This window comes from Lactuca virosa, chromosome 5 (genome assembly GCF_052849685.1).
Source record: "Lactuca virosa cultivar CGN04683 chromosome 5, Lactuca_virosa_CGN04683_v6, whole genome shotgun sequence".
Taxonomy (NCBI): Eukaryota; Viridiplantae; Streptophyta; class Magnoliopsida; order Asterales; family Asteraceae; genus Lactuca; species Lactuca virosa.
In genome coordinates this window covers 127104057-127112258 of record NC_136430.1, presented here as the reverse complement: position 1 = coordinate 127112258, position 8202 = coordinate 127104057, and positions in this window count along the sequence as shown.

The window sequence follows — 8202 nt, the reverse complement described above, 5'->3', positions numbered from 1 at the left end:
AATCGAGATCCAAAATCAATTATTTAAATAGATACTCAAGCCGTCTTCCAACAACATCGACTCACACCACCAGTACATCGCTAATTATTCCAAACTCATAATTCACCATTTTCATTCGAAATTTTAGATGAGAACAAAAAAATCGAACATCACAAACTTGTAATCAACTACTCACTATCAATACATCGAATCGAATGATCAGAAAATTTGATTTTGGCTTTTTAGTTTGTTGATCGTCGAAACCATTTATCGAAAAACAAAACTGATCTTTCGATTCCAAGTTCATTCCTTACAGATAAACTGTGACAACCCGAACATTTTTCCATTTCCGTTATCCAAATTCTGTTAATAAATTTTGGATTTTTATTGAGTCCTGTTGAATTCCTTTGGGTTGAAAAGTCATTTTGTTATATAATTGAGCTTCATATATGAGTCGGGACCAAAACTACGTGAAATTTCGAGTTTTCCTTCAATCAAAACAACATTCACTGCCTGACTTGGGTTCACGGCCGTACACCCGTGTACGGCCGTACACCCGTTTACGACTAACGTCGGGTGGACCCCACCACCGACCACAAAAACCCCTGTAAATACGAGACCCTACCCCTCATTTACACTTTTCTGGCCGAACACCCTCTACTTCTCTCTCTAGACTCTTGACCGTACACCCCTAAAGAACCTTTATTCTTCCGTAAAATATCGAAAAACACCATTGGGGGTTCATTTCGGAGCATCTAGGACACGTATTCATCGATTCCAGCACTCTTGTTCTTGAGTGTACGACCGTGTACCTTCAAGTTCGTTGACCGTACACTCATTCACGGTCGTACACGTTCAAAGGTCGTACACCCTTCAAGGCAGTCTACGGTCGTACACGGTTCACGGCCGTACACTCCCTTTCACGTCCGTACACACTCCTTAAGTGGTACATTAGGCTGAAAACCCGCTTTCATCGATTCAATCAAGTCCCGGTAAAATTCCTTAACTGAAAGCAAGTGTTTTTCCAACACTTTATTTAATAAAATCGCTAATTTAGATACATATATGTATTTAATTGTTATTAGGATTCCATTAAGTGCCACGTACAATAACTCGTGGGTCTTCGTTTCCAGTTCATTGATGCGACGCTTGCACACAATTAACGGTGAGTTCATACCCCTACATTTTCCGAGTTTTTAATGTTTTCAGGGGGAGAATACAAGTAAAAGCACAAGAAATCTTGTGTTTAAAAATATAATTTGGTTTATTATATTTCCTATCATTAGTATACATTGAACATAGAACTTACTAAACATGATGAACATAGTTACTACCAGATTTGCTGACAGCTTTATAAACATGTTAAGATATAAACGTTGCAAATACAGTTTTCAGAACAAAGGAAACAAACTTATGAATTATAAAATAAAATATATTATTTTATAAGGTTTCATGTTAATAACAAAAAGGGTTTTCTTAGTATTATTCGTGGATTCGTTGAGAGAACTACAGTGTGAGACGCCTTGTAACCAGAGTCTCCTGGAGGGAGAGCGTGAGTTTGTGTATAGATCTATACGGGAGTCACAATCCCGCACCCTGACTATTAGCTACTGTAAACCTAGGGTGACAAACGACATTTTTCACGACGTACGTCCGAGTACGTCGTAATGTTGATCGTCCATAGTATGGTTATAAGAATCCGCAAGTGAAACAACGACTCGTTCACATAATAATATACCTAACAAACAGTCAACTAGGTTAGTAACTATATGATGACTTAGTATGTACATTAGGGTAATATGACATTAAAATCTGACATGCAGTGGAATGTGTGACCTCCGCCTCATTTCCCGTTCCTTGTTTGGTTGTGGGCTTAGGGCGGAATCACCCAATCGACTGTCTGTTCGATCTAGATTTCTATAACTCATATGTACTAGGTGATCACAGGAGAGTATTAACAACACTTTCAGTATATCGTACAACATGCATTCAACTAGTTTTATTTACGTAATAAGACTACTATACAATGGTTTTCAAATAAAGGTTTTCATGCAAAGGGAACAGAACAATGGTTTTTGTACAACGGTTTTCATACAAAGGTTTTCATGCAAAGGGAACAAAACAATGGTTTTCATAAAATGGTAGATATTTATATTCTACGAATGGGAACAGATAATTCAATAACGTACACTTAGGGAAAATATAGGATTTTCTAGGGTAAACATCAGTGCCTTACTATTATTCAATTGTTGTGATATTGTACATGACGTCCTCCGCCCCCGAATGTTTCCGCCGTTTCGGTTTTGTCACACCCCCAAACCAGACGGCTGAAACGTCCGGGGGTGGAGGACTTCAATTTTAGTATCACAAGACATGCATCATAGTAATCAAAGTACAAACAACCATTGTATTTAAAAAGTATAAGTATTTACATGTGTTCAATCATTGTATATTGAACCAAAATAGTTATACAAAAGAAGATATGACTCAACATAGCTCCATCTTCTCAAAACGCCCGGGGAGTACCTGTGTATTATTTCCCTTAGAATACAAGTAATTTGAAAAGAGAGTATCAACATAAAGTTGAGTGAGTGCATAAGTGTTTATGTTTGAAAGAGTATCTCTGTATCTTGTATATGTAAACTGTTCCAGAAAATCCTATATTTTCTGTTGTATATAAAAAGTAGTTTTATTCCCATAAAACCGTTTTCTTTGTATCAATGTTTTGTATTTGTATTCCTTTATGAAAAACTTGTAACTGAGAGTGTGCCTGGCTCCATTAGCTGTTACTGAAAACTGTATTGAACCATTGTAGTATGTCTTCTGTAAACTGGTACTTTGAAGGTGTACTTTCGTTTAGTTGTTTATACATTAACGTATTGTTAATATCTTTTTAATGAATTATTATATCCATACTATGACGGATGGCCTGAAACAAACGTTTTGTGGGCGTTTAAACTGTTGATAACAATTGCCACTCATTGGCGTGTATGCCTGACTGTAGCTAGCAGCCTGAGTGCGGGGTTGTCAATCCCGATATAGATCTACACACAACTTGTTTCGATCCCCGGGCTGGAGATTCTGGTTAAAATGTCAGGACTTTACCTTGGTTGTCTAAAATGAATTAAACTACCTGAATTGAATGTCTCATAAAAAGCATATAAACGTTACATGTATATTAGTTATGAAAACCCAATGATTCTGAAATAAATGATTGACAGTATGTTCTTGAATTAGTATTCCGAACATGTATTTGAAAAGTGTAAACCCTTGATTTGTTTTGAATCAAAACCCTTGCTTCTAGTAAAACAATGTATTCTAGTATACTTGAATCATGAATTATTGTTCTATGTATCATAAATTATACCTATTATAATTTATATGTACTTTCTGAATCGGTATTTAACTATGTTTGCATGTAATCCCTTGCTCAACATGTTACAAAGGTATTTGAATTGATGAAATAACTTTTATATTTATATACATATACAATTTAATATATAAGTACAATTTAAACGATACTCGGACAAATAACCGGTACTATAAGCCCACATCCAAACAAGGAAAAGGACCCATAATGAGTTATCAGTCCTAAGCCTTTTAAATCTTATATATATATATATATATATATATATATATATATATATATATATATATATATATATATATATATATATATATATATATATATATATATATATATATATATATGAATTTTGGGGAAAAATATATGTTTATAAAAGAGTTTAATGTTTTGAGTATTTTTGATGAATTATGTCGTTTTATCATGATTTGAAATCATGATTTTATAACACAAAGTTCTTGTGTTATGCTTGTATTCCCCCCTTAAAACAGTAGAAATTATGAAAATACGGGGATATGAACTCACTTGATAAGTGGTGATTTGGACAGCGTTTCGTTTCCCGGAAAGGAGTTTGTTTGACGAGAAATCGGCTTAAATTGAGCAGAGTTTCGACTGGAGAGAGGTTAACTTCTCGGGAATCTCGGGGCTTCGAGGATTGCTTAGGGTTTTAGACTTGATACCGGGGCTTTAGGGGTTGTATGTGAGCTTATGGAAGTGAAAGAGGTGAAAGTGTGTGAAAATTGGTGTGAAAAATGTGAATTCTTCGGAAGCCCTCGCATGGCTTTTATAGGACGTAGCCTCGGACCGAAGGGTGAGTCAGCTAGGCACGCGTCGGACATGCGAAGGGTACATGGGGAGAGGCTCGGACAGATGGCTCAAAGGTGGTGGCTTCGGACTGGACCGGACTTCGGTCCAATGGGAAGAGGGCATGTGCCCGAGGGGTGTCCGGGGGTGTCTCATGCGAGGGTGTCGGCTGCTTATTGGACCTCGTACTTGGTCGAATCAGAAGGTGACATGGTGAACTATGGTCCAATCAGAAGGTGACACGTGGAGGCCTCGCATGCGAGGTGACGTGGCCGAAGGTCAGCCTTGCGAAATTGCCCGGTTTTCAATATTTCTTGATTTTTGTGCCAAAAACTTGCGAAAATCATAACTTTCGCATACGAGCTCCGTTTTTGACGTTCTTTATATACACACGTAGGTAAAATTATAATCTACGACTTTCGTTCAAACTTCGTCGGCTGACTTTGACTTGATTTTTAATATTATTATTTTTAACAGACCGGGATAGGAAATGCGTTAAAAATTCATAACTTCTTCTTCCGACGTCCGTTTTTGTCTGTCTTTTTACCGTTGTACTACTATTAACGAGACCTTCAATTCTCGTTTAGGTTGTGTGGGCTAAAAATCACTCGATCTTTATTTCGAGGTTTTAGCTGTATACTGTTATACTGAAACTTAGAAAAATCGTAACTTCCTCATACGAAGTCAGGTTTTGCCGTTCTTTTTATGAAAGTTCTCGGTTTAACATAAACTACAACTTTCATTTAGATTGTTAAGGCTAAAAAGCCTTTTATTGAAAATTCAGTTTTCACACTGAACAGTGTTTTGCCGGTTTTTTCGTGGATCTTCGTTATAACTCGGATTTTAGTGTTCTTTATGTTTTTGGAAACCTTGTTACAATCTCTATCACTTGGTTCATCCCAATCGAGATTGTTTCATAATTTATTTTCGAAGGTCAATTATGTAAATATACATAGTATGCTAAAATTTCTCTTTATTATTTTAAAAAGAAATACAAATTGACCTACATTATTACATAGGTTTGAAATAACGTTTTGTTACATTATCCCCCCGTTAGAGAGAATTTCATCCCGAAATTAGCATTACAGATAGACTAGGGAAAAAAGATGTGGATATTTCTGTTGCATTTGATCCTCCCGTTCCCAAGTGAATTCAGGTCCCCGTTTTGCATTCCAGCGAACCTTCACTATCGGGATACGACTTTGTTTGGTTTTCTTAACTTCCCTGTCTAGAATCTCTACGGGTTCTTCCACAAAGTTGAGGCTCTTGTTTAACTCGATTTCCTCGGGTGGGAGTACAAGAGTCTCGTCGGATAGACACTTTTTCAAGTTCGAAACGTGGATGGTAGGATGAATGTTATTTAGTTCTTGGGGTAGTCGAAGTTTGTAAGCTACAGGACCAATTCTAGCAAGAATTTCGAAGGGTCCTATGTACCTTGGATTCAATTTGTCACGCTTTCCAAAGCGTATCATGCCCTTCCAGGGTGAGACCTTTAACAAGACGCGGTCACCAATCTGGAATTCCAAGGGTTTTCTCCTTTTGTCAGCGTAGCTTTTCTGTCTATCTCTGGAAGCTTTAAGTCGCTCCCGAATTTGTACGATTTTCTCGGTGGTTTCTCGAATAATTTCCAGACCAATGAGAGCACTGTCAGGAGTTTGACCTCTTGCTAGCTGCGTGTCACCCACTTCAGCCCAGCACAAAGGGGATCTGCACTTGCGGCCATAGAGGGCTTCGAATGGAGCAACCTTTATGCTAGTGTGATAACTATTGTTATAAGAGAATTCAACAAGGGGTAAATGAATATCCCATGCTTTTCCAAAGTCTATCACGCAAGCTCGCAACATGTCTTCTAATGTTTGAATCGTCCTCTCACTTTGTCTGTCTGTTTGTGGATGGTAGGCTGTACTCATGTCCAGCCTAGTTCCCAGAGAGTTTTGTAAAGACTGCCAGAAACGAGAGGTGAATCTACTATCTCGGTCCGAAATAATAGATATTGGTACACCATGCAGTCTAACAATATCCCTGAGGTAAGTTCTGGTTAGTTTCTCCATCTTGTCGGCTTCTTTTATTGGCAGGAAGTGTGCGGATTTGGTTAATCTGTCGATGATTACCCAAATAGTATCATAACCACCCGGAGTCTTGGGTAATTTGGTTATGAAATCTATTGTAGTCCGCTCCCACTTCCATTCAGGGATTTCAGGTTGTTGTAATAAACCTGAAGGATTCTGGTACTCTACCTTGACTTTGGCACAAGTAAGGCACTTGCCCACAAAGGTAGCGATTTCGGCCTTCATGTTAGGCCACCAGTATAGTTTCTTAAGGTCCAGATACATCTTCTATGAACCTGGATGAATGGAGTATCGAGTTTTGTGTGCTTCATTCATAACCACGTCTCTGTAACCACCAAACTTTGGTGTCCAGATCCGGTTCATGAAATAATAGACTCCATCATCCTTGATTTCGAAGTTCTTATCCATTCCTCTCAGAGTTTCACCTACCATGTTTTCTGGTTTCAAGGCTTCTAGTTGAGCTTCTTTGATCTGTGTGGACAAATGTAAATGGATTGTCATGGTCAACGACTTTACTCGGCGTCCCGAGTATTCTTTTCTGCTAAGGGCATCAGCTACTATGTTTGCTTTACCAGGGTGATAAAGAATTTCACATTCGTAGTCGTTCAGTAGCTCCACCCATCGTCGTTGTCTCATGTCCAACTCTTTTTGATCGAAGATATGATGGAGACTTTTATGGTCCGTGAATATTGTGCATTTCGTGCCATATAAGTAATGTCTCTAGATCTTCAGAGCAAACACCACCGCTCCTAGTTCAAGGTCATGTGTTGTATAGTTGACTTCATGCGTCTTAAGTTGTCTTGAGGCGTAGGAGATAACCTTTTCTCTTTGCATAAGTACACACCCAAGCCCTTGATTTGAAGCATCACAGTACACTACAAAGTCCTTTGTCCCTTTGGGTAGAGACAAGATCGGTGCACTGCACAAGCCTTGTTTGAGCGTTTGGAATGCTGTTTCTTGCTTCTCTCCCCAACTAAAAGTTACACCCTTTTGCGTCAGGGTGGTAAGCGGTTTAGCGATTCGGGAGAAATTTTGGATGAATCTGCGATAGTAGCCAGCAAGACCTAAGAATTGACGGATTTGTGTAGGTGTTTTGGGTGCTGGCCAGTTTTTAATTGCTTTGATTTTGGAAGGGTCCACGTGTATTCCTTCTGAACTGACCACGTGACCTAGGAATTCAACCTTCCTAATCCAAAACTCGCACTTTGAAAACTTCGCATAGAGTTTTTCTGTCCTAAGGGTTTGTAATACTTGACGAAGATGTTGGCCATGTTCTTCTTTGCTTCTTGAGTAGATAAGGATGTCGTCGATGAAGACTATGACGAATTTGTCCAGGAATGGACAACAGACTCTGTTCATTAGATCCATGAACACAGCAGGTGCATTCGTCAATCCGAATGGCATCACTATAAACTCGTAATGACCATAACGAGTTCTAAACGCGGTCTTGGGAATGTCTTCCTCCAAAATCCGTAACTGGTGATACTCGGATCTTAAGTCTATTTTCGAGAAGTAGTTCGCACCTTGAAGTTGGTCGAACAGATCGTCAATGCGAGGCAAAGGATATCGATTCCTGATGGTAAGTTTATTTAGCTCGCGGTAGTCTATGCACATGGGGAATGATCCATCCTTCTTCTTTACGAACAAAATCGGTGCTCCCCATGGTGAGAAGCTTGGTCTTATGAAACCTTTGCTAAGGAGTTTGTTAAGCTGGCTGGATAATTCTTGCATTTCAGAAGATACAAGACGATTAGGGGATTTGGCTACAGGGGTAGCTCCAGGGATTAAGTCGATTCGGAATTCGACTTGACGTTCGCGAGGTACTCCTGGAAGATCATCGGGAAAAATATCGGGAAAGTTGCAGACTTCAGGAATGCTCGCGATATCTTTCACTTCTTGCTTTTTGTCTACCACGTGAGCTAAGAAAGCACAGTACTCTTTGTGAAGGTACTTCTGTGCCTTGATGCAAGAAATGATCCGAAGGTT